Genomic DNA, 26,841 nt, shown 5'->3' with positions numbered 1-26,841 from the left:
TGACTATTTTATCTTACCGTTAATAATATATTGCTAGAATTTTTACAGCTCAAGTGAAATTATATCTATGATAAACATTTAATTCTATTTAGTAGATTAGTTTTAAGGTTGTCATATTTAATTAATGATTATACACAGAAATAATGAAAACATACATCTTGGCTCTTGTAGTTTATGCAAATTCCACATAATTATTCTCCACAGAGAATAGTCCCTTAAAATAAAATTCTCTCTCTCTCTTTTTTTTTTTTTTTTTTGCAGTTTCTGGCCAGGGCTGGGCTGAACCCACCACCTCCGGCATATGGGGCTGGCACCCTACTCCTTTGAGCCACAGACACCACCCTCTCTTTTTTCTTTTTTTGAGACAGAGCCTCAAACTGTAGCCCTCAGTAGAGTGCTGTGGCATCACAGCTCACAGCAACCTCCAACTCCTGGGTTCAAGCGATTCTCCTGCCTCAGCCTCCCAAGTCGCTGGGCCTACAGGCACCTGCCACAATACCCAGTTATTTTTTGGTTGCAGCCATCATTGTTGTTCGGCTGGATTCGAACCCACCAGCTCTGGTGTATGTGGCTGGCACCTTAGCTGCTTGAGCCATAGGCGCCGAGCCAACAATGGAGTTTTTTAAATAGCTTTGTTGAGGTTTAATTATTGTAAAATATCCCAACAAGTATATTTTTCATCTCGGACATTATATTTTTCACCTTTAAAAATTCATTTTGGGTCTTTTTTATATTTTCTGTGTCTCTACTTAACTTTTACAATGTGTACAGTTGTAATTTTTTTACAAATTTTTTTTAAGTTTTTAAAACTTAAAATGTATTACAGTTGTAATAATTATTTATTTTTCTTTCTTTCTTTTTTTTTTTTTTTAGAGACAGGATCTCACTATAAACATTAAGACCTGGTTCTCACCTCGGTAGAGCACCGGGGTGTCAAAGCTCACAGCAACCTCCAACTCTTGGGCTTAGATGATTCTCTTGCCTCAGCCTCCAGAGAAGCTGGGACTATAGGTGCCCACCACAATGCCTGGCTATTTTTTGTTGCAGTTTGGCAGGGGCCGGGTTCAAACCTGCCATCCTCAGTATAAGGGGCCGGTGCCCTATCCACTGAGCCACAGGCAGTGTGGCTATATAACTATGTCAATGTCATTCTCTGCTAATTTCAACATCTGTGTGAGTTCAGTCAGTTTTAACTTATGGATTATTCTTCTTATAATGGGCATGTTTCACCACTTCTTTGTAGGTCTGATATTATTTGATTAGATGCCAGACATTGTAAATTTTGCCTTTTAGGGTACTGTATATTTTTGTATTCCTATAAATTTTCTTGCGATTTATTTTGGGATGAAGTTAAGTTACTTGGAAACGGTTTGATTCTTTTAGGCATACCTTCTATGATTTGTTAGGATGATGTGGAGCTGTGCTCAGTCTGGAGATGAGTATTCCAATACTGGGGAAAACCTTCCTGATTTATCTACCCAAGGCCATGAATTATGGGTTTTTCCAGTCTGGGTGGTGGCAAGAAGTGTGCTTCGGGGCCTTTACATGAGTGCCAGCCACTGCTCTCTCTAACCCTTTTGGTCGGTTCTTTTCCTGGCCTCCCACATGTGCTGATATTGAAGGGAGATTTTGCTGACCTCCAAGCTTCTTCCTCTCTGTGCAGCTCTCTCCTCACCAGTGCTCTGGCCTCTGAACTCAGCTGTCTTGGTTTCCCCAGACTCTCAGCTCTGTCTCCTCATTCAGGGAAACCACTGGGCTTGACCCGGATTTTCCCTACCTGTACCACAGTCTGGAAACCCTCTAAAGGCAGTAGACTGGGGCAATCATAGAGCTCAAATATGCTTTATGTTTCCTGTCTCACAAGGATCTCTGTCCTTCGTTGCCTGATGTCCCATTTTTTGAAAACAATTATTTTATGCATGTTATTATTATTTGTTGTTATGGTTATTTCAGTGGGAGGGGAAATTCAGTTGTTACTTCATCTTGACCAGAAGCGAAAATCTTGCAGTAGAATCCTAACCAATCAGTCACACTGTTTCAATCATTTGCATTCTGTTCTCACTTCACCAGAGTTTAGTTTTTTATTTCTTTCTTTTCTTTTCTTTTCTTTTTATTTTTTGAGACAGAGTCTTACTATGTCAACCTTGGTAGAGTGCTGTGGCGTCACAGCCCACAGCAACCTCCAACTCTTGGGCTTAAGTGATTCTCTTGCCTCAGCCTCCCAAGTAGGTGGGACTACAGGCATCCGCCACCATGCCTAGCTATTTTTTGTTGCAGTTGTCATTGTTGTTTTAACTGGCCCGGGCTGGATTCGAACCTGCCAGCCCCAGTGTATATGGCCAACACCCTACCCACTGAGCTACAGGTACTGCCCAGAGTTTAGTTTTTTCTTTTCTTTTCTTTCTTTCTTTCTTTTTTTTTTTTTTTTATTGTTAGGCATTCATTGAGGGTACAAGAAAAGTTTAGTTTTTTCTTAAAATCCTAATCTATTGTCATTATCCTGATTCATCCCTTTTTACGGAATCTTCATCGTTTGTAGAATAAAATTTGAGCTCCTTCGTGTGGCATACTTCATGCTTTCCTGTTGAGGCCCCTTCCTATTCCTCTACCTTCACCCCCTTCCTCTCTCCCACATGTACCATGAACTCTAACTATGTCAAGATCTTTCTGGTCCCCTCTCCATCCTACTACCCAACCCTTTATGGTTTCCCGCTTCCCTGTCCTTGCACTCTCTGCCTGAAATGTTCTTTATCCTCATCCACTGGTGAACTTGTCTTTAACCTTGAAGATCTTTGTGAGCATCTACTCCTCTCTGTATTCATCCTCTGACCCACCAAGGAGAATTGCTCTCCATCCTTTGTACCACCATGAACTAAACCTTGTGGATGGCCTTTTGTAGTATGCATCACACTGCTTTATGTGTATTTGCTTATGTGTCTCTTTCCACTAATATGTGGTACATTTCTGTTTTTTTTTTTTTTTGAGGCAAGAGTCTCACTATGTCACCCTCGGTAGAATGCCCTGGTGTCACAGCTCACAGCAACCTCAAACTCTTGGGCTTAAGCAATTCTCTTGCCTCAGCCTCCCTCGTAACTGGAACTATAGGCACCTGCCATAACGCCCGGCTATTTTTTGTTGCAGTTGCCATTGTTGTTCTAGCTGGCCCGGGCTGGGTTCAAACCTGCCAGCCTCGTGTCTGTGGCTGGTGCCATAACCACTGTGCTACAGATGCCGAGCCAATAGTACATTTCTTAAGGGTAAAGATTTATTTCTTCATCTTTATATACCTAATGCTAAATCCCTCTGTCCAATAAATATTTACTGAGCACTTTACCATGTGCCTAGCATTGTTCCCTGTCCTGGATATACAGTACTGAAAAAGATAAAGTCGTCATGGATTTTAAAGGAAGTGAATGAGACAGAACCATATGAAGGAATCGTAGCATATTTACAGGACAGAAGAGAGTCCAGTTAGAAAGCTGTCACAGTCATGCAGGCAACAGAGATAACTTTAGCTTGGAATTTGGGAGATGGAGAGAATTAAATCCACTTGAAACACACATACAAGGTAAAGGCAATAGGATTTGTAGATGGATTTCTTGGAGATAGACAGGGAAAAGGAGAAATTAAGGATAATTTTCATATGATAGGTACCAAGTAAATTCTTGTATAAATAAACTCTATGGCAACTGAAAACTAATTTTAAAAAGATAAACCTGTGGGTTTGACTCAGCATCTAACTGGCCAAGGAATATTTGCCTTGTACTGACTAGATACCATAGAATGGTTAATATTGAGATTAGACTTCAGAGGCAGGCTAATCTGTCTCTACCCCAGACAGTCAGCACATTGACCTTAATGAAGTTATTTTTGCCTCTCTAGGCCTCAGTTTTATCATCTGTATTATGAAGGAAATACTAGTAGCTACAGTTGGGCTTCCTTGTATTTGTTTGAGAGTAAATTGAGGCAAAGTTCTCAAAACACTTAGTACTATACCTAACACATAGTACATGCTCAATAAATGGGAGTTTATTTCAATATATTACTAATGAAACAATCAATGAATTGGTTGTTTTGTTGCCTATGTTCAAGAATATCATGATTAAATTTTTTGCTTATGTTCAGTGATCCTCTGTAGCACAGCGGTTACGGCACCAGCCACATACACCGAGGGTGACGGGTTCAAACTCAGCCTGGGCCAGCTAAAACAACAATGACAACTGCAACAAAAAATAGCCAGGTGTTGTGGTGGGCACCTGTAGTCCCAGCTACTTGGGAGACTGAGGCAAAAGAATCACTTGAGCCCAAGAGTTTGAGGTTTCTGCGAGCTGTGATACCACAGCACTCTACCGAGGGTGACACAGTGAGACTCTATCTCAAAAAAAAAAAAAAAAGAAAAGAAAAGAAAAAAAAAGAAATTACAGTGAGACTCTACCTCAAAAAAAAAGAAAAGAAAAAAAGAAATTAGGTTAGGTGATTCTTGCTATATTTGTGATCTAAAAAATCAAATTAATCTTTCAATATATATATATATATTTCCTTCAAAAAGTACAAAATTAAACTGTGGCCAAAGGGTCCTCAACAGATCGAAAATTTTACAATTTAATACTTTCAAGTATCTTTCTCAAGTGGCCCATTGTCAAATATTTCTAACACTGGGAGAAAAGCCCATCTGGTGAATTTTCTAGCTGAAGCAAGGAGTTCTCAGTTCTCTTGAACCTTTCCCAGGGAACGTTAAGAAAGGTGGGTGGGCCTGAAGAGAGGATGGCTGGGGAAGAGTAAACAAGATCTGTTACTGATTTCTTTGGAAATTAGGAGTCAATGAAGATGAATACTGGTGAGCAAAACAAGAGAGAAGTGGAGTTTCAGAGTGGGAAAGTGGAATGAGAAAAAGGAAAGAAAAAAACCGTGGCCTCATGAGGGACAGCATGTTGGAGATACATTGTTCCAAAGGCTGGAAAAGAAAGTGTCCAGGGACAGATGTTTTTACATATTCTGTGGAAGGGCAGAGAAAGAGACAGAATACATCCTTGTATAAGAGGATAACAAGGAATTTAGAGCCCGGCAATCCTTAAGACCAAGCATTTGCGGTAATACTGGGAACACATTTTTACATTTAGCCCTCCAAACCCCCTAAATAACAGGTTCTGATGTTATCCCCATCCTCCTTTAATGGGGAAAGAAACAGAGACTCAGAGAAACCAATTAACTTCCCCCAGGTCACATAGCAGAGTTAGTAACAAAGCAGGAATGTGAATCTGGGCCTGGTTTTTGTTTGTTTGTTTGTTTGTTTGAGACAGAGTCTCACTAGTTACCCTCAGTAAAGTGCTGTGACGTCACAGCTCACAGCAACCTCACACTCCTAGGCTTAAGTGATCCTCTTGCCTCAGCCTGCCAGTGGTACAGGCACCCGCCACAATGCCTGGCTATTTTTTGTTGCAGTTGTCGTTGTTGCTTAGCTAGCCTGGACCGGGTTTGAACCCGCCAGCCTAGGTGAATGTGGCTGGTGCCTTAACCACTGTGCTACGGGCACCAAGCCAAATCTGGGCCTGTTTAATCAGAGACTGTACTCTTCTCCATTTTGCTGTACTACACCTCCAGCTCTAAGTAATGTCAGGAAAGCAACAGATTCAAAGGAATGTAGGAAACCAGGGGAAAATGCAAAGAAAATGTACTGGAAAAATCTCATACCTGCAGTTCTTAAGTAAAAACCACTCTAAATGTAACTTTGGGTTCAATATTTTTTAAACCACCCTAGGAACATTATTTTATCTTACTTTATTTTATAGAGACAGGAGTCTCACTATTTTGCCCAGGCTGGTCCCCAGGCCTCATGCAGCCCTTCTTTAAGCTCCCAAAGTGGTGGGATTATAGGCATGAGCCACCAGGTCAGGCTGTTTTTATTTTTTTTAAGTCTTATCAAACATGTGACCTTTCACCATAGTAACTCAACATGAAGCCAAGTAAGTAATACAACTGGGTTAATTTGCAAAAGTCAAGCTTCAAGTACTGGTTTGTATAATCACTGAAATCTGGTGAGAAATTCTCTAGAGATGTGATTCCAATTTCTGCTTAAGAATTAACTTTTGCTTTATTAAAGAAGTGATTTAAATATGATTAGAAAATATGTCTCTAAATCTTCAGGAAGAGAGTCGTGTTTTTCTATAATTTTACATTTTCTGTGTTAACCATTTAAACCACAATTATTCAGCTAACAGTAAATTTCATCAGTGGACAGTCCCATGTGGTATTGTTGTATAGGAAGCTGGACCTACACTGCCATCTGCTGTATCAACAGCAGTAGACATTAGGTTTAAAATCACCCACATAAACTGGGTTTAAAGAATATCAAATACACAGACAAAAAGCCTGTGTCACCTGGCTTTTGGGAAAATGAGTGCAAGGGAATATACATGCTTGCAGTTATTTATTTCAACTTGTATCAGCAGGTTAGAAAGAGAGAGGTTGAGCAGTCAGAAGCAGATCCTAGAGGAAGAGCAGGGCCCTGGGTGCTAGAAAACAAAACTGAAGAGAGTTGGTAATGAGAGGCCGCTGTACGCCCCTCTGTAAGTGATGAAGATGCTCTTAATGCAATTCTCCCTCAGCACCTGACCACCCTTGCCGACTGTCACTGACACCTCTTTCTTGTTTTCTTTCAAGTGTCCTTCTAAAAAGGAACCCAAATAGAGACAATCACAGAAGGAAAGAGATTGAGCCAGAGACATCACACCATTTGCAATCCTGTCCTCCATCTCTTCACTACTTTTATGTAAGAATAAACTGGTTTAAATGTATCTCAGGCGGATGAGAAAGAAAACAGAAGCTGGTACCAAAGAGAAGCCTTTGGGGTGCAGATGAAAGGAGCCCAGAGAAAACCATCTCACCAGATAGTATTGCTAAAGAGGGATACTGGTAGCAGGCCACATCTTTCTGAGTCAGGTTTTCAAGCATGTGCTGGTATACGTGTGTGCGGGGGCGGGGGTGCTGGTGGATTGGGAGAAATGGGAGACAAGGCAAGCTGGGGAACTCCAAGCTAGGGAACTCTCAAAGCTTGAAAGCAAACCCCACAATTTGTTCACCACTACAGATGTTAATTAGAGCTGGGGACTCAACTCTTGTTGCATGCTATGGTGGAACAGAGGGTGCTTAGCAATAGGGATATATTCTGAGAAATTCTTCTTAGGTGATTTTGTTGTGTGAACATCATGGATTGTGTTAAACTTACATAACCTAGATGGTGTAGTCTCCTACACACCTGGGATATATAGCATAGCATATTGTCTCAACCACTGTTGTGTGTGTGTGTGTGTGTGTATATATATATATATTCGTTTTACTATTTCTTTTAGCAAATTACCACAAATTCAGTGGCTTAAAATGGCACAAAATTTATCATCTTCTAGTTCAGTAGGTCAGAAGACTGACATGGGACTCACTGGGCTAAAATTAAGATGTTGGCAAGGCTACATTCCTTCTGGAGGCTCCAGGGAAAAATCGACTTCCTGTCTTTTTTCCACCTTCGAGAGGCCCCTGCACTCCTTAGTATGGGGCCACTTTCCTCCGTCTTCAAAGCCAACAGAGCACTTGTTTGATTTTGTTTCCATTGTCACATCTCTTTCTCTGACCTTCTGCTTCCCTCTTTCACTTTTAACTACCCTCATGATTACATCAGGCCCACCCAGGTTATCCATGGTAATCTCCCTATTTTAAGATGAGCTGATTAGAGATCTTAATTCTATCTGCAACCGTAATCCCTCTTTATCATATAAAGTTACATGTGCTGGAGACTAAGATGTTCTGGGTTCTGGGGATTAGGATGTGGACATTTTAGGGGCATCATTATTTTACCTACTGCAATGTGCTTTCGTATATATGACCTGTATTAAACACAATTCATTGGCAGCACAATTCATTTTCCACATAGGGAAATTTTTTTCCTTTTTATTTCTGTGTGTTTTATTAAGATTGACCAGTAAAAAGTATCTCAGGAATGGAAAAAATATATATCCAATGTACTCAGTACTACTGTGAAACCAGTTTATAATCACTCACACTTGCATATGAAAAATGAAACACAACTATAGCCCAGGATGAAGGAGGGAAGGGGAGGGAGAAGGGAAGGGAGGGGGCTGGGCCGATAGAGGGAGGGTTAGTAGGGGGACCACTCCTATGGAGCATGTTGAAAGTACACGTTGAATCTGTCAGGTGTAGAACACATATGTCTTAATGCTGTAATTGGGTAAATGAGGTAAAGGCTATGTTGATTAATAGGATGTAAGCACTCCAATTTGTACAAATAATCAACACATTGAATCCCATAATGGCATAAATGTATTCATGATCTATGTACAAATGACTTAATAAAAAAAAAAAAGATTGACCAATAACATTTCCTCTGGGGAGTTAGTATAGAGAGCTCTATTCTAATACCTCTGTTCCCAAAAGGATTTTCCACAAATTTAAGAGTCAGCTGCCCAGCTAACCTTTCCTTGGTTGCTGCTGAGTCTTGATACCAATCATGGTGTCCTTTGGTATGTCTCAGATAATATAATAGAACTTGTATAAATTGACCATCAAAGGGACTGGTCAACATATGAAGGTGGTCAACATAAGGAACTACACCTTCTGTCCTGATACAAGGTGCATGTCTGGTCTATGAAAATTAGGTCAATTTAAGTAGGTGGTCAGTGTAGGGAAGTGGTTGTGTGTTTGGAAGTTCTGCTGTCTATAAATTATGAGCCTTTGTTCACCCATTACAGGTTCAAAAGTAACATTTTTCCATTTTGTATGATTCCTTTTCTAGCAGGCAGTCATTGATTCGTGGCAATTTTCATGTACCTTCTTTCCAACAAGTATTTATTTAGGCTAGAGTTTCTCATGTGTTAGGTTTTTGGAGAAAATGATGAACAAGGGCAGCATGTCTCTCCCTGCTCTTGCAGAGATTGTAATCTAGTAGGGTTCAGAGAAAGTCACATTGGGTAACAAAGGCTCTGTGGAGGGAAGTGCAGAGTACACTCGGAAGGGAGATCTAACCAGAGAAGTAGAGAATTGGCAGTAAGAGGAGGCGTCCAAGAAGATGTGATGCCTCCTCTTACTGACGCATCTCAGTGAGGACCCTTGGTATAAGTTACTGAGGTGGAAGTGCCCCCTGGGAGGAATAACATTCAATCAAACAGAAATAGCTCCAGGAAGACAAGGATATTTGGTTATTGCTTTATCCCTTGTGCTAAAACAATTCTTCTTCTTCTTTTTTTCTTTTATGGAGACAGAGTTCAGGCTACAGTACTATGGTGTCAGCCTAGCAGCTCACAGCAACCTCAAACTCCTGGGTTCAAGCAATCCTCCAATCTCAGCCTCCCAAGTAGCTGAGATTACAGGAGCTTATCACATGCCCAGCTAATTTTTTGATTTTTAGTAAAGATGGGGGTCTCACTCTTGCTCATGAACTCCTGAGCTCAAATGATTTTCTCATCTTGGCCTCCCAGAGTGCTAGGATTATAGGTATGAACCACGGTGCTCAGCTGAGTTTTTCAATTATTGAGAAGTTTGTTGAATAGACTTTGTTTTTTAAGCACTTTTAGGTTCACAGCAAAACTGAGAGGTAGGTACAAAGATTTCCTATATACCCCTAACTTCCACACTCACAGCCCCCTGCCATTATCAACATCCCTCAGTGGAGTGCGAGATTTCTCACAGTTGATGAACCTACAGCGACATGACACCTCATTATCACCCAGAGTCTACAGTACACTGTGGCTCACTCTTGGCATCATCCATTCTACGGGTTTGGCCAAATGTGTAATGATGTTATAGGATCATACAGAGTAGTTTCACTGCCCTAAACATCTTCTGTGCTCCTCTTATTCATTCCTCCTTCCCTGCTAACCCCTGGAAATCACAGATCTTTTTATTATATCCTTAGTTTTGCCTTTTCCAGAATGTCCTACACGTACAATCGTACAGTATGTAAACTTTTCAGATTAGCTTCTTTCACTTAGTAATTTGCATTTACATTTTCTCCATGTCTTTTCATGGCTTCACTGCTCTTTTTTTTTCTTTTAATTCAGGCAAGAGCTCTCTCTGCCACCCAGGCTGGAGTACAGTGGCATAATCATAGTTTACTGCAGCCTCCAACTCCTGGGTTCAAATGATCCTCTTGCCTCATCTTCCTGAATAGCTGGTTCTGTAGACATACACCACTGCACCTGGTTTGAGGCTCATTTTTTGTTAGCACTGAATATTTCATTCTCTGGATGTGCCACAGTTTATCCATTCACCTGCAGAGGGACATCTTGGTAGCTTTCAAGTTTTGACAATATGAATAAAGCCACTACGAATGTTCATATGCAGGTTCTCCCGTGGATATAAGTTTTCAACTTGTTTGGGTAAATACCAAGGAGTGCAGTTGCTGGGTCATATGGTAAGAGGTATGTCTAGTTTCATGAGAAACCTCCAAACTGTTTACCAAAGTGGCTGTGCCATTTTGGAATGAGTGAGATTTCACCTCACCAGCATTTGGTGTTACCCGGGTTCTGGATCTTCACCATTCTAATAGGTGTTGTCTTAATCCCATTGTTGTCTTAGTTTGCATTTCCAGCTGGGCATGGTGGCTTATGGCTGTAATCCCAGCACTTTGGGAGGCCAAGGTAGGAGGATCACCAAGGTCAGGAGTGCAAGACCAGGCTGGACAACATAGTGAGACCCTTGTTTCTACAAAAAATGTAAAAATTAACCAGGCCTGGTGGTGGTGTACCTGTAGGCCCAGCTACCCTGGAGGCTGAGGCAAGAGGATTGCTTAAGCCAGAAGTTGGAGGTTGCAGTGAGTTAGCGAGCTATTCTGGTGGCCTCCCCCTCCTGGGAGGTCACCGTATTGATGCCAAACTTAGTGCAGAGACCCAATCAGCATAACTCACTACAGCCCAGAACTCATGGACTCAAGGGATCCTCCTATCTCAGCCTCCCAAGGAGCTAGGACTATAGACACCCATCACCACATTCAGCTAATTTTTTTTGTTTTATTTTGGTAGAGGTGGGGGTTTTGCCATGTTGCTCAGGCTGTTCTCACCTTGGCTTCCTAAATTGCACGCAGTACAAGAGTAAGCCACTATGTCTAGCCTGGCCCATTTTTGGTTTGGGTTGTGTTTTTATTGTTGAATTTTAAGATCTCTTTGTATACTTCTAAGATCTCTTATATACTTTGTATACTTTGTATAGTTTTAAGATCTCTTTGGATACTTTATCTAATATGTCTGGCAAATATTTGACTATGGGTTATCTCTTCATCTCTTGTTAGTGTCTTTCACAGAGCAGGACATTTTACTTTTAATAAAGTCCAGCCTATCAATTCTTTCTTTCGTAGATTGTGCCTTTTTGTTGCATAAGTTTTTTTTTATAAACAGCAAACATTTATTTATTACAATTTGGAGGCTATTAAGTCTAACATCAAGGCAACCAATGAATTCAATATCTGGTAAGAATTTGTTTCTTGTCAACAGTTCCTTCTCACTGGATCCTTACATGGTAGAAGAGTTCTAGCTAACTTCTCTGGTCTCTTTTTCTTTCTGTCCTTTTTTTTTTTTGCAGTTTTTGGCTGGGGCCAGGTTTGAACCCGCCACCTCCAGTATATGGGGCCAGCACCCTACTCCTTTGAGCCACAGGCACCGCCCTCTGGTCTCTTTTTCTAAAGGCACTAATCATATTCATAAGAGCTCTGCTCTCATGACTTAATTACTTTCCCAAAGCCCCATCTTCTAATGCTATCACATTTGGGATTATGATTTTTCTTAAATTTCAGATTAATATGAGAATACAAATGATTAGGTTACATTGTTTGCATTTCTAAGGTAAAGTTTAAGTTGGAGTTGAGTCTCATCCAAGGGGTGTGCTTTGTACCCTTACACTGTGTACTTTAGTTGAGAGCTCATCAATTCCCCTCCTTCTCCTTTCCCCTTCCTCCTCCCTCCTCTCCCTCTCATTCACTTGCATATAGCTGTTTTTCTCTTGCATGGGTGTGTAGTTGTTTTCCTAACCCCAGTGAGAATAGCCCACATCACAAAATCCCAAAGCTGCAAGTGCTGGCATGGCTGTGGACAGAGGTAAACACTTTAACACTGCTGGTGGGATTACAAACTAATACAGACCCTGTGGAAAAACATATGGAGAATCCTCAAAAGTAGACCTTCCATGTGATCCCACAGTCCCATAACTAGGTATCTACCCAGAAGAAAAAAAAATTATTTAATCACAAGGACATTTGCACTAGAATGTTTATTGCAGCTCAATTCACAATTGCAAAGACGTGGAAGCAACCCAAGTGCCCATGAACCCATGAATGGATCAACAGACGATAGTACTACTGTAGACCATGGAGTACTATTCAGCCATGAAAAGATGGAGATTTTACATGTTTTGTGTTTACTTGGATGGAGTTGAAACACATTTTTCTTAGTAAAGTATCACAAGAATGGAAAAGTTAAGACTCCAATGTACTCAATACTAATATGAAACCAATGTTTATTTATTTATTTATTAATTGTTGTAGTTGTCATTGTTGTTTAGCAGGCCTGGGCTGGGTTCAAACCCGCCAGCCCTGGTGTATGTGGCGGATGCCCTAGCCGCTGAGCACAAAACTCTTTTATTTTTTTTACTTCTGTACTTTCACCTTGCATCCTGCAATGCTGCTCTTATCACTATTAATTCCAGGGATTTTTTGTTGTTTTCTTTCAGATATTCTACGTAGAAGATCATGTCATTCATGAACAAGTTTTACTTCTTCCTTCCCAAGCTGTATACCTTTTATTTCCTTTTTTTTTTTTTTGTCATTTTATCTTGAACTAAGGCTAAGTTCTAGGATTAGATCAGACTTCCAGTCCAATGTCGAAAAGATGTGATGAGAAGGGACGTTCTTGCCTTATCCCTGATCTCGGCGAGAAGGCTCCAAGTTTTTGACTGTTAAGTGTGATATTAGCTGTAGGGTTTTTGGTAGACATCCTTTACCAAGTTGAGGAAGTTCCACTCTATTGAGTGCTTATTTTGTTTTAAGCAGAAGAGCAAGTTAAGCAGATTCACATTTTAGAAATCATTCTGAGGCTGGGCAAAGTGGCTCAAGGCTATAATCCTAGCACTCTGGGAGGCTAAGGCTAGTGGATCACCTGAGCTCAGGAGTTCAAGACCATCCTGAGCAAGAGTGAGACTGTCTCTAAAAATAGTCAGGTGTTATGGTGGGTGCCTGTAGTCCCAGCTACTTGGGAGGCTGAGGCAAGAGAATTGCTTAAGCCCAAGAGTTTGAGGTTGCTATGAGCTGTGATGCCACGGCACTTTACCAAGGGCGACATAGTGAGACTCTGTCTCAAAAAAAAAAAAAAGTTTTCCAGAAATACATAACTGAGAAGGCATTCCCACATCCTCCATTTGGGGAGTTCACTTGTCTTCCTTACATATCATTGCTATCAAGCAATGTTTGTGATTCATTGTGAATGTAGCTCCAAAGAGCAAGTTCATTAGCAGTCCTCTCTGTCTCCAGAACCAGATGATACAAATCAAAGGACTGAATGACAAAAGCAAAATTAAATTGTGTAAATCATTCAGGTGTGAAAGGATGAAGGTCTTAATTGGATAACTCTGAGAAACATCATTTCTCAGAAATACCAAGAGAGCAGGGGAAAAAGAGAAAGAAAATTGCTACTGAAGTAAGTCAATTAACCTTCTCTGATCTCAGATTCTTCATATAAAAGAAAGAGCAGACAAGAGCTGTCTAAAGTACATTTCAGTTTATAGGTGGATGATTCTAAATTATCCTCAATCTCTCGTCCATGCCCGCTGCCTCCACCCTGGTTAAGACCACCCTTATTTCTCCCTGGGAGTATTTCAACAGCCTCCCAACTGGTCTACACTCTACAGCCAGAATGATTTCTTTTTTTTTTTATTTTGAGACAGAGTCTCACTTTGTCACTCTAGGTAGAGTGCCGTGGCATCAGCTCACAGCAACCTCAAACTCTTGGGCTGAAGCGATCCTCTTGCCTCAGCCTCCCAAGTAGCTGGGACTACAGGCGCCCACCATAACACCTGGCTATTTTTAGAGACAGAGTCTCACTCTTGCTCAGGATGGTCTTGAACTCCTGAGCTCAGGTGATCCACCAGCCTTGGCCTCCCAGAGTGCTAGGCGCCTACCACAATGCCCAGCTATTTTTTGTTGCAGTTGTCATTGTTGTTTAGCTGGCCCGGGCTGGATTAGAACCCACCAGCCTGGGTGTATGTGGCTGGCGCTGTAACCACAGTGCTACGGGTGCCCAGTCTGAGAAACTTTTTAAACAGTTTCAAGCAAAGCTGCAGAAATCAATGAACAGGCTTAAGATGCAGGTTTCCAAGGCAGGGTTTTGTTTATTTATTTGTTTATTTACATAGTATATAAATAAGTCTGCCGAAGTCCATCTAGAAAGAATACCAAAGAAGTTGATGTCCTCTGACATCATTGGGCATTGGGCATTGACTGTGAAAAAGGACTCCAGGTTGTCCTGATAGCAGCAGGCTACACAGTTACATAGATATGAAGCCACTGGTTTTCACTATTAATCAAAATGACCCTGAGCCAACTACAGATGCTTAATATATACAATACATACCGCATACTGGTGGACATAAATGTCTAAGTATGTCTCATAAATTGGTTGAGTGGGCCTGCCAGGAGTGAATTTACCAGAGTCTCCTACAAGGACCTAAGGAGAAGAAAGATCTCAACGGTGAGGATTTTGCTGGCACACTCCATAAAAATTAAGTGAAGGTGCTCAAAATCATTAGTTATCAGACTAAAACTACAATGAGATACCGTTTCACAACCACTAACATGGCTAATGTTGAAAGCCCAATAATATCAAATGTTGGTGAACATGGGAAGCTATAGGAACTCTTGTCCTCATACACTGTGAATGTGAAATAGTCCCATCTCTTTGGAAAACAGCCAGGTAGTTCCCCCTCCCAAAAAGCTTAAAGCACCTGCTGTCGGACTCAACTATTCTCCTAGGTACTTATCCATGAGAAATGAAAACTCATGTCTATAACAAGAGTTGTACAGGGCTCACAGAACAGCTTTTTCTTTTTCTTTTTTTTTCATAATAACCCCAAATTACAAACGATTCAAATATTCAACAAATACCTGGTCATATATTCATATAGTGGAAGACTATATAGAAATAAAAAATAAACCAAGCCAAGGTAATAGAAGTCAGAACAGTGTGATTGCTTATAGAAAGGGGTGGGGATTAATAGGAGGGGATACAAGAGAACTTTCTGGGGTCGCAGAAATGTTCTGTATCTTTATTTAAGTTGTGGTTAATTGAGTATATACGTTTACCACAATGTTGGGGGGCCTGACGCAGCCAAGCCACACACAAAACCTTTTCCCCTCCCACTCCTCTCCTAAAATAAAGGCACAAAGAACTGGCTAGCCCCACCCCCAGAGAGACCCTAACCTAACTGGCAACCTACGGGATGTGCCCACCACCCTCCCCAAGGCTCCGTACAAAAGTGGTCTCTGTCCCCAGACGGGTCACCCTCCCCTTCCAATAAACTTGGCCTGAACATTTGCTCTGCGGCCATCTCTGGGAGCACCAGTTACACCTTTCACATGGAGTGAACACCTGGAGCTGGTGGCTGACTGGAAGCTGGCTGCCTGACTCCCTGGTTACCCTAGTTTTCTCAGAACCTCGTCGGGTTGTGCCCAAACCAAACTCCGTAACCCGCTGGTCTGTGGAGAGTCTTGGAGGATTTCACTCCAACCAGCATTTAAATGTGAGCAAGGTCTCTGAATAGCTTCAAATACACACCCCTTGGCTCACTGTTTATCTAGTTCCCTGCCTCTCGTCCTCACCCCGCGTTTCTTCTTGGTCATTTAGTTCATTTGTACCTAACCTGAGGGTTTGGGTCTAGAGTTGTGCTGCCTTCTGGAGTCCGTGACCCCAAATTATTTCGTCTTTCATTTCAAGCCCAGTACTGGAGCCTCCTTTAGGCTTTTTAAGGTTCCGGGACTTTAAGTTCTCTGAGAAAAAAAATAAGGACCCTTCTCAGTCTTTCTTCGTTTTTCATTTTTTGCTCTTGGGTTTTTGGGGACAGAAGGGATGCCTTTTTTCCTCCCAGGGAGGGGAAGGACATCTGATGCATGAGTAGCCCTTTCATCCCCCTCAACAGAGACACCTGACCTGGGGGCGTTGCCTTCAACATTAATACAAATTAGAAAATGGGATCTATAATTTAAATATCTTAAAGAATTTAAATAATTTCTTGCAAAAAAAAAAAAAAAAGGCAGCTGGGTGGGGGAGGAGCAAGATGGAGGCCAAGTAACAGCTTCCTTGCAACTGGGCACAGTGAGTCTGGGGAGAGAAGACTCCAGGCATCTCTGGCTGGTGGGATCTGCCCAGAAACATCCCTTTGGGGACACTGGGAGTCAGCATGAGACTTCTGGACCCCACAAGGAGTACAAAAGCAGTGGAGAACTGGCAAGTGTTTGCGTGTGTTTGTTGGGTCTAATCCCGCTGGCAGCTGTAAGTACAGCAGCAGTGAGATTGCAAACTAGAAAGGCCTTTACCTGTGAGCTGTTTTTTTGTTTGTTTGTTTTTTTTCCTTTGGACTTGGCACTCAGTTGAACTACCTTGGGAGAATTTGGGCAAGAGTGCAGAGGACTTTAAGCATTGTCTAGGGCCCCAGACTGAGCTGCTGAGCTGGATGGAGCTAATAGTGTTTGGCTGTGGGCCACACAGAGCCATTGTGGGAGAACTGCCCTGGTAAGCTCCACCCTCAGGGTCACAGAACAAAGATAGGGCAGGAGCAAGTAATCTAGTGACTGAGCAGCCTAAAGGTGGGGACTAAAATGCCTTATAGCCTTAGCCTTCAGGGACATAGAGTGAAACTGGTTTTGGCACATTGGGTAAGTGGATAGCCACTTCAAGAGTGATCCCAGCGACAAGTGCTTTCCTGGGAAAGCTTCTTCTTAGCCAAGGTTAGCAGTTTAAAGAGCCTTTTAAGCGGGCTGAGGAGAGATTTAGGCTCTCCACCCTGTGAGGTTTGAGAAATCAGTCTCCATCTCGTACAGCTGTACCAGCATTGTGATTAACATCTCATACCCCAGAAGATAACCAGACAATATCCAGCAAGATACATATACTGCTTTGTTTGGATATATATATTTTTTTAATTTCAACATTTTCCCTATAGATTTTTCTTTTCTTTTTTCCTCTTTCTTTTCTTTCTTCATTTTTCTAGTTTAAATACAATTTTCCCCTTGTTGCCTTTTTCAACAATTAGAACTTCATTTTTGCTAGTGTTCCTGCCCTTGTTATTTGGTTTTCCCCCCAATTTTATCCCATAAAATTTTCTGTTTGCTTGTTTTGGTTTCATTTATAGCATTTTTGCCTTTCCTCTCTACTTGGTGGAGGTGGGGTACTGGGTCCAAACAGGCTAGCAAAGAGCTGCTGACCTCAAGGGAACCACCCAACTCAGCACCCCCAGAGGTTGGGGGTTTTTGAGGTTGGGTCAAAGTACCCTACTATACACTTATATTGCTCTGTCTCCCTCTTTCTGTGCCTCTCTTCTTTTTGTCAACATAGGTTCCTTTTACCTACTCCCTCTCCTTTCTCTTTTTTCTTTCTTTTTTTCCCTTCTTGCTCTTCAATCTTCTCATCTTTCTGCTCCTGTTCCAAAAGACTCAATGAAACCCTAGTCCAGAGACACAGCAACTTAAAGATCAACAAGAAGTGAAAGGAAAATTAGGGCAAGGAAACAGATAAAATAAATCACTCATGAGGGAGAAACAGCAGAAACGTCCTGGTAACATGAAAAACCAGTCCAGAACAACCCCCCACCCCCACCAAGGAATGTGAGGTAGCTACTGCAGAGGATTCCACCCATAAAGAAATGTTAGAAATGATGGAAAGGGAATTTAGATTACAGATGATGAAAACAATGAAGGAAATGAAGGAAACAATGAAGGAAACTTCTGATAAAGTGGAAAATAACCAAAATGAAATCCAAAAACAGAATCAAATAAGAGATGAACGATATGAAGAATATAGAAAGGATATAGCAGAGCTGAAGGAACTGAAGCAGTCAATTTGAGAACTTAAAGATGCAATAGAAAGTATCAACAACAGATTAGACCATGCAGAAGAAACAATTTCAGAGGTAGAGGACAAAGTTCTTGAGATAACTCAGATAGTTAAAGAGGCAGAAAAGAAGAGAGAAAAAGCAGAAACTTTCACTGACAGAATTATGGGACTTTAAGAAGCATTCGAACATATGAGTTTTAGATATCCCAGAAGGGGAAGAAGAATGCCCCAGGGGAATGGAAGCCATACTAGAGAATATTATAAATGAAAATTTCCCAAATATGAACAAAGATTCTGACACACTCCTTTCAGAGGGATATCGGACCCCGAGGTCACCTCAACACTAACTGAGCTTCTCCAAGACAAATTGTGATGAACCAGTCCAAAGTCAAGACAAAAGAAAAGATTCTTCAAGCTGCCAGGAGTAAGCACCAGTTAACCGACAGGGGTAAATCCATCAGGGTGACCACAGACTTCTCTAATGAAACTTTCCAAGCAAGAAGACAATGGTCATCTACCTTTAATCTACTTAAAAAGAACAATTTCCAGCCCAGAATTCCATATCCTGCTAAGTTAAGCTTTAAAATTGAGGGAGAAATAAAATCATTTACTGATAATACAAACATTGAGGAAATTTGCCACAAGACCAGCTCTACAGGAAATACTTCAACCTGTTCTACACACTATCAAATGGATCAACAGCAAAGTAAGAACTCAGAAATTAAAGGACAGAACCTAACTTCCACATTGATGCAAAAGATAAAACTAAGCAATGGACTGTCACAAAATAAGATGAATAGAACACTACCACACTTATCAATTATCTCAATAAATGTTAATGGCTTGAATTCCTCACTGAAGAGGCATAGATTGGCTGACTGGATTAAAAAATATAGGGCGGTGCCTGTGGCTCAAGAAGTAGGGCACTGGTCCCATATACCGGAGGTGGTGAGTTCAAAACCAGCCCTGGCCAAAAACTGAAAAAAAAAAAAGAAAAGAAAAAATAGGGCAGCGCCTGTGGCTCAAGGAGGAGGGCGCCGGTCCCATATGCCGGAGGTGGCGGGTTCAAACCCAGCCCCGGCCAAAAACCACAAAAAAAAAAAAAAAGAAAAAATATATATATAAGCCGTCCATTGCTGTCTGCAGGAAACACACCTAGCTTCAAAAGACAAATTAAAACTCCGAGTTAAGGGTTGAAAGACAATTTTTCAGGCAAACGGAATTCAGAAGAAAAGAGGGGTTGCAATCTTATTTTCAGATATATGTGGATTTAAAGCAACTAGAGTTAAAAAAGACAAAGATGGTCACTTCATATTGGTCAAGGGAAAAATACAACAGGAGACATTTCAATTCTAAATATTTATGCACCCAATTTAAATGCTCCCAGATTCTTGAAACAGACCTTATTCAGTCTGAGCAATATGATATCCTATAATACCATGATAACAGGGCACTTTAATACTCCTCTTACAGAGCTGGACAGATCCTCTAAACAGAAATTAAACAAAGATATAAGGGACTTAAATGAGATCCTAGAACAACTGTCCTTGATAGACGCATATAGAACACTCCATCCCAAAGATAAAGAATATACATTCTTCTCATTGCCCCATGGAACATTCTCCAAAATTGATCATATCCTAGGACATAAAACAAACCTCAACAGAATCAAAAGAATTGAAATTTTACCTTGTATTTTCTCAGACCAGAAGGCACTAAAGGTGGAACTCAACTTCAACAAAAACATTCAACTCCACACAAAGGCATGGAAATTAAACAACTTCTGTTGAATGATAGTTGGGTGCAGGAAGAAATAAAACAGGAAATCATTAACTTCCTTGAGCATAACAACAATGAAAACACAAGCTACCAAAACCTGTGGGATACTGCAAAAGCAGTTTTGAGAGGAAAATTTATCCCTTTAGATGCCTACATTCGAAAAACAGAAAGAGAGTGCATCAACAAACTTACAAGCCATCTTATGGAATTGGAAAAAGAAGAATAATCTAAGCCTAAACCCAGCAGAAGAAAAGAAATATCCAAAATTAAATCAGAGATCAATGAATTGAAAACAAAAGAATCATTCAGGAAAAAAAAATGAAACAAAGAGTTGATTTTTTGAAAAAAATAAATACAATAGATAAACCCTTGGCCAGACTAACTAGAAATAGAAAATTAAAATCTCCAATAACCTCAATCAGAAATGATAAAGGGGAAATTACAACTTTTGCCACAGAGATACAAGAGATCATTTCTGAATACTACCAGAAACTCTATGCCCAGAAAGTTGAAAATGGAAATGGATCAATATTTGGAATCATACCCTCACCCTAGACTTAGCCAGGAAGAAATAGAGCTCCTAAACAGACCAATTTCAAGCACTGAGATTAAAGAAACAATAAAAATGCTTCCAACCAAAAAATGCCCTGGTCCGGATGGCTTCACACCAGAATTCCATCAAACCTTCAAAGAAGAGCTTATTTCCATACTGCAGAAATTATTCCAAAAAATTGAAGAGGAAGGAATCTTCCCCAACACATTCTATGAAGCAAACATCACCCTGATACCAAAACCAGGAAAAGACCCAACTAAAAAGGAGAAATTCAGACCAATTTCACTAATGAATATAGATGCAAAAATTCTGAACAAAATCCTAGCCAATAGATTACAGCTTATCATGAAAAAAGTCATACATCATGCTCAAGTAGGTTTCATCCCAGGGATGCAAGGCTGGTTTAACACACGCAAGTCCATAAACGTTATCCCCGGTATTAATAGACGCAAAAACAAAGACCATACGATCCTCTCCATAGATGCAGAAAAAGCATTCGATAAAATCCAGCATCCTTGGGGCAGTGCCTGTGGCTCAGTGGGTAGGGCACCGGCCCCATATACTGAGGGTGGTCAGTTCAAGCCCAGCCCAGGCCAAACTGCAACAAAAAAATAGCTGGGTGTTGTGGCGGATGCCTGTAGTCCCAGCTACTCGGGAGGCTGAGGCAAGAGAATCGCCTAAGCCCAGGAGTTGGAGGTTGATGTGAGCTGTGTGACACCACAGCACTCTACCCAGGGTGATAAAGTGAGACTCTGCCTCTACAAAAAAAAAAAATCCAGCATCCTTTTCTTTTTTTTCGCAGCTCACTTTACAATCACCAAAATGTGGAAACAGCCTAAATGCCCACCAACCCAGGAATGGATTAACAAGCTGTGGTATATGTATCCCATGGAATACTATTCAGCTATTAAAAAAATGGAGACTTTACATCCTTCGTATTAACCTGGATGGACGTGGAAGACATTATTCTTAGTAAAGCATCACAAGAATGGAGAAGCATGAATCCTATGTACTCAATTTTGATATGAGGACAATTAATGACACCGTGGGGGTGGGGTAGGAGGAGAGCAGAGAGAGAAAGTAGGAGGGAGGGGTGAGGAAAGAGCAGAGAGAGGGAAGGAGGAAGGGGGTGGGGCCTTGGTGTGTGCCACACCTTCTGGGGGCAAGACACGATTGCAAGAGGGACTTTACCTAACAAATGCAATCAGTATAACCTGGTTTCTTGTACCCTCAATGAATCCCCAACAATAAACTAAAAAAAAAAAAAAAGGCAGCTGGACCAAGATCCTCTATCTTCAGGCCTTTCTCTCCCTCTGCTCTTACCCCTCCCTTCATATCCACCTCCAATACCCCTCCCCTCTATCTTCCTCCCTATCTTTCCTCCTCCAAAGATATTCTTGAGCTCCTACTGCCCCTCACCCCAGCGTTGACCCTGCTCAGGCTCAGAACTGCCGCACCCCTAGGCTGCAAATCTCCCAGCTCTGGGCACCTGGTGCCTGGGCTGCAGTAGGGCAGGCTGAGCGCACACGCCCGGGAGCCACGCCTCCCCCTGCTCCTAGCACAGGGCAAAGAACCCCGGGGCTACAGCCATACATACTCCCTAGGCCTACCCTACACAAGCACCAGGCTGGCAGGGCTAGGCAGCCCAGCTCAAAGATCTGGCAACTGCCTCGCTGCCTCCTCTCCCCCACATTTCAGGGACTTCTCTCTACCCCTGCGTCCCTCTCCCCCAGGCTTCAGCCTCACCCTCTGGCTTCCTCTCAGCCTCTCTCCCTAACTACTCTCTCTGCTCTCCCGCATACCACGCCCCACAAGACATTTCAGAGATCAAAAGTCATAGTAAATTTCTCAAAAATCCAGCCCTTTTTCCAGTCTGAAACTTTTTCAACTCTTTACTAATTTAAATCTTAATACCATAGAGAAACGAAATACTTCATCTCCCAGTTAAACCCATTTCTCAGGTGACCCTAACATGCAACATAAACTCCAAAATTAAAAAAAAAAGAACAACAAACCTCAGGCCCCATAAATGGAGGTTTTAGACCTGGCCTTCGAGGTCTTTTAATAGAGATGGAGAGAGGATAAAGAAAAAGAGAAAAGGGGACTGACATCAGCCCCAAAAGCAGAGTTTTTTTTAAATACTGGCTGCCACATTTATTTATTTATTTATTTATTTATTTTTAGAGACAGAGTCTCACTTTATCGCCCTCAGTAGAGTGCTGTGGCGTCACAGCTCACAGCAACCTCTAACTCCTAGGCTTAAGCGATTCTCTTGTCTCAACCTCCCCAGTAGCTGGGACTACAGGTGCCTGCCACAACGCTGGGCTCTGGCTGCCACTTTTAAGTCTTCTTCAGAGATAGTTACTCAAAAGGCCTGGCAAGAAGACCCCGTCCTGCTAGGAGACAGAAATCCTGTCTCCACTATGACTCTGTGTTCCTAAAGTCAAGTTCCTTAGAAAGCTTCCTCCACTGGGACCCCAGAACTGTGTCCTGTCTACAAAACAGAAAGACAATGGAAGCGAGAATGCATCCTCCTTAGAACAGGAGACCACATTCACCTTCTGAAACCTGTGGTCCTCTAAGTCCACAAAAACTGCTTGCATCTGACCCAGAAGTCAGACTTCAAAATGGACTCAACTTCATCACACTGGCATGGCCTTCAGTAACTCAACCTCTGACAAAAGTAAGGAAATTAATTCTAGTAAATACTAGCACCACATCCTCTACTATTCCTAAATTTAAAGACCTCTATTTCTCTCTCCTATCTCCATTGTTAAAATAAAAAAAGAAGCCAAACAACAATGACAACTACAGCAACAACAAAATAGCCAGTGTTGTGGCGGGTGCCTGTAGTCCCAGCTACTTGGGAGGCTGAGGCAAGAGAATTGCTAAGCCCAAGAGTTTGAGGTTGCTGTGAGCTGTGATGCCATAGCACTCAACCAAGGGGGACATAATAAAACTCTATATCAATCAATCAATAAATAAATAATAAAATACAGCCCCCTTTATATGTTCCATAGTTTCTCAGTTCTCCTGAAGTTATCTTGCTCATTCTTTTATTACTTTCCAGTTGCTCTCCCCCCCAACGCCATCTTAGAGGCTTTGCTCTAACCATGGCAGAGGGAAGGGGGCCTTTATATTTTTTTACAGGACACCTGCTGTTTCTACACCCACAATTCTGGTCTAGTCCTAGAAGGCATCACCTGGCTCTGGGCATAAGCTACACACCTATATTCTCAAAATGAGAGAGCCTGGTTCGACAGCCTGTGGGGACCCTAGATTTCACTGCTCTTAGACCCTCTCACTACACTCTTCCTGTTATCAACCATTGCCCCTGTGTTACCCAGTTCCTGTTTTCTTTTATTCAAGACAAGATAAAAAAAGGTGTCACCAAGATACAACCCAATTTTTACTACTCCCCGAACCCACTCCCAGTGTACCCCAAACCACACAGGCCTATCAACACCCAACTCATCCCACTGAGGATAACTACCACCCTAGCCAGCCAGAAACAGTTTCTGAAGACAGACCGTCAACCCCAGCATCCCTTTTAACAAAAGTCAGAAATTGTGGGGGGCCAAACACAGCCACACGCAAAACCTCCCTCCCCTCCTCCTCCTCTCCTCCTAAAACAAAGACACAAAGGATCTGACTAGCCCCTTCCCCAGAAGTTCAGGCCCAAAAGACCCTAACTGAAAGACCCTACTCTGACAGGCAACCTGTGGAATGTGCCCACCTCCCACAATCCTATATAAAAGTGATCTCTAACTGCCCACCCCCACGCCAGCGTAGACACCAGGGGGTCATTGGGTTCAAACAGTTCTAATTTGATAACAATACTACTTATAACACGTACATGGCACTTATGTGTCAGCACCATTCTAAGCGCTTTGAATGTATTAAATTCACTTATTTCTCACAATAACCCTATGAGAGCACTATTTTTCATCCTTCTTGTATCAATGAAGAAAATGAAGCAGAGAAAGTTAATAACTTTCCAAGATCATATAGTTAGTAAGCAACAGAGATCTGAATCCAGGCAATTTGGTTCCAAAGCTCTAGAAAATTATGTTATGCACTGAAACAGAACACAAAGAGCATGCAATTTTCCTTCCCTACAGGTGATTACTGATAGAGTCAAATGGAGGGACCTGCCCAAATAGAACCATCCAATCCAGGAAGAAATGAGTCATAAATGTCCAACCCAGGAAGGAGTGAATGCACCAATCCCTACCCCTCTGACCCTTTAAATTCCCATCCACCTTAACCCACGTGCTGACTTCCTTCTTTGACTCAGTTTACTTGCATCTGATGGAAATAAAGGCTGTATTGCCCACACAGAAACTGGACTCTGATTTTCTTTCATTCACATTTAGGAATAATCTTTTATTTTTTATCTTTGACTTCTCAAGTGCCTCCAGGGCTCCTGTCTGCTATTGGTGGGGCCTGTAAGTACCTTGGAGGCACTTACCTTGGGCTGTGATCACTCAGGAGCAGGCTGGGGCATACCACTTGGACAGGTTACTGGGGCATACCACTTGGACAGGTTACCATTGACAGGTTACTGTCAATGTGACACTCTTTGTACTACAGAGCAGTGTGACACCCGTGGAAACCATGTTGCATGTAAATGAAGGGTGTGCTTATAGTTTCTCTGACTCTCACATACCCTTGAATAACCAAGATTCAAAGCACTTTTATTTTATTTTATTTTATTTATTTATTTATTTATCTTGTAGAGACAAAGTCTCATTTTATCACCCTCAGTAGAGTGCTGTGGCATCACACAGCTCACAGCAACCTCCAGTTCTTAGGCTTACGCGATTATCTTACCTCAGCCTCCCAAGTAGCTGGGACTACAGGTGCCTGCCACAACGCCCGGCTATTTTTTTGTTGCATTTTGCCGGGGCTGGGTTTGAATCTGCCATCCTCGATATATGGGGCCGGCACCCTACTCACTGAGCCACAGGCGCCGTCCTCAAAGCATTTTATTAACCTCTCTTGTTCTGGGGAAATGTACCTCAGGCAGATCAGGAAGAAGAATGTGCTGTTAAGGGCTGTTACACCGGGGAACTTGATCTTTGATTCTTATCTCACAGTAGGCTTGGAAGATGGAAGAGTTTTGTTCTAGTTTCTTGTACTTGGTGAACAGATAGGCAGTGAGAAGTGGTGTGAAAAGGGTATAAAAACATGTAAGACATAACTTTGAAAACACAGAAAATAAATAAAAATCACCTCTTTAAAACCACGCTTAGACACTAAACATGAAGTGCAAGGTGAGAATTTGGATAAAGGCCTAGTTAAAAATATGACATAGGCTCAGCTAAATAATGATAGTAATTAGCCAGTGTCCCCCTATTGGCTGCTTTTGAGTCACATAGCTGATGGTCATAAAGATTCCTAACTTTCTCCATTGATAACATCACCTTTTGAAACCTGGGGGTGGATTTTGGGATGGCTTGCAAGTCCTGCATTCCAATGAATTGTCTCAACCCATCCAAACTAAAGAACAGACTCAACTGGTCTTGGAACTCCCAACCATGAACCTGGTCTTGTGTTCCAGTGGATTGTCTGACCCATCCAGGCTGGCAGCTGAGGGAGTGATGGTTCCTCCCTGAATCCAGCCAATTAGCAAATTGCCTGACCCTCTGCCCACCAAACTGTCTTTAAAAACTCTCTCTCTCAAATTCTTGGGGAGGCAGATTTGAGAAAGTCCTCTTGTCTCCCCACTTAATGCTGTGTGGCATAAACTCTTTCCTGGCAATAAACCCAACAGAGGATAATGGACACGTTTAGGCAAAAACACCTTACTATTATTAGGTGAAATATTGTTAAGAAACAGGATATTTTCCATAGTGCCAAAGTATCAGCCCCCAGATTATTTACAAACTGCAAAAGGGAAAATGGACATTTACAAAATATTTTTTTTTTACACATCTTGGCCACCTCTTTATAAAATTTTGTAATGAATATTTTATAAATAACGATCCATTTAGCTACAATTTCCCATCTTTTCCTATATATGACAACCTCTGGGACATCCTGTAGAGAGATGGGGTGATGTCTTGGTCCGTTTTACATTGCTATAAAGGAATACCTGAGACTGGATAATTTATAAAGAAAAAGGTTATTTGGCTCATGATCTGTGGATTGGAAAATTGTGCAACTGGTGAAAACTTCAGGCTGCTTCCACTCATGGTGGAAGGTGAAGGGGAACCAGTGTGTGGAGATCACAATGAAGAGAGAGAAGGGAATTGTCAGGCTCTTTTTAATCACCAGCTCTCTCAGGAACTAATAGAGCAAGAATTAACACAGATACATCCCCACTCTGGAGAGGGCATGAATCTATTCATGAGGGGTCCACCCCCATGACCCTAACACTTCCCTTGAGGCCCCACCTCCAACATTGGGATC

This window comes from Nycticebus coucang, chromosome 8 (genome assembly GCF_027406575.1).
Source record: "Nycticebus coucang isolate mNycCou1 chromosome 8, mNycCou1.pri, whole genome shotgun sequence".
NCBI lineage: Eukaryota > Metazoa > Chordata > Mammalia > Primates > Lorisidae > Nycticebus > Nycticebus coucang.
Note: the sequence above shows the minus strand (reverse complement) of the source record.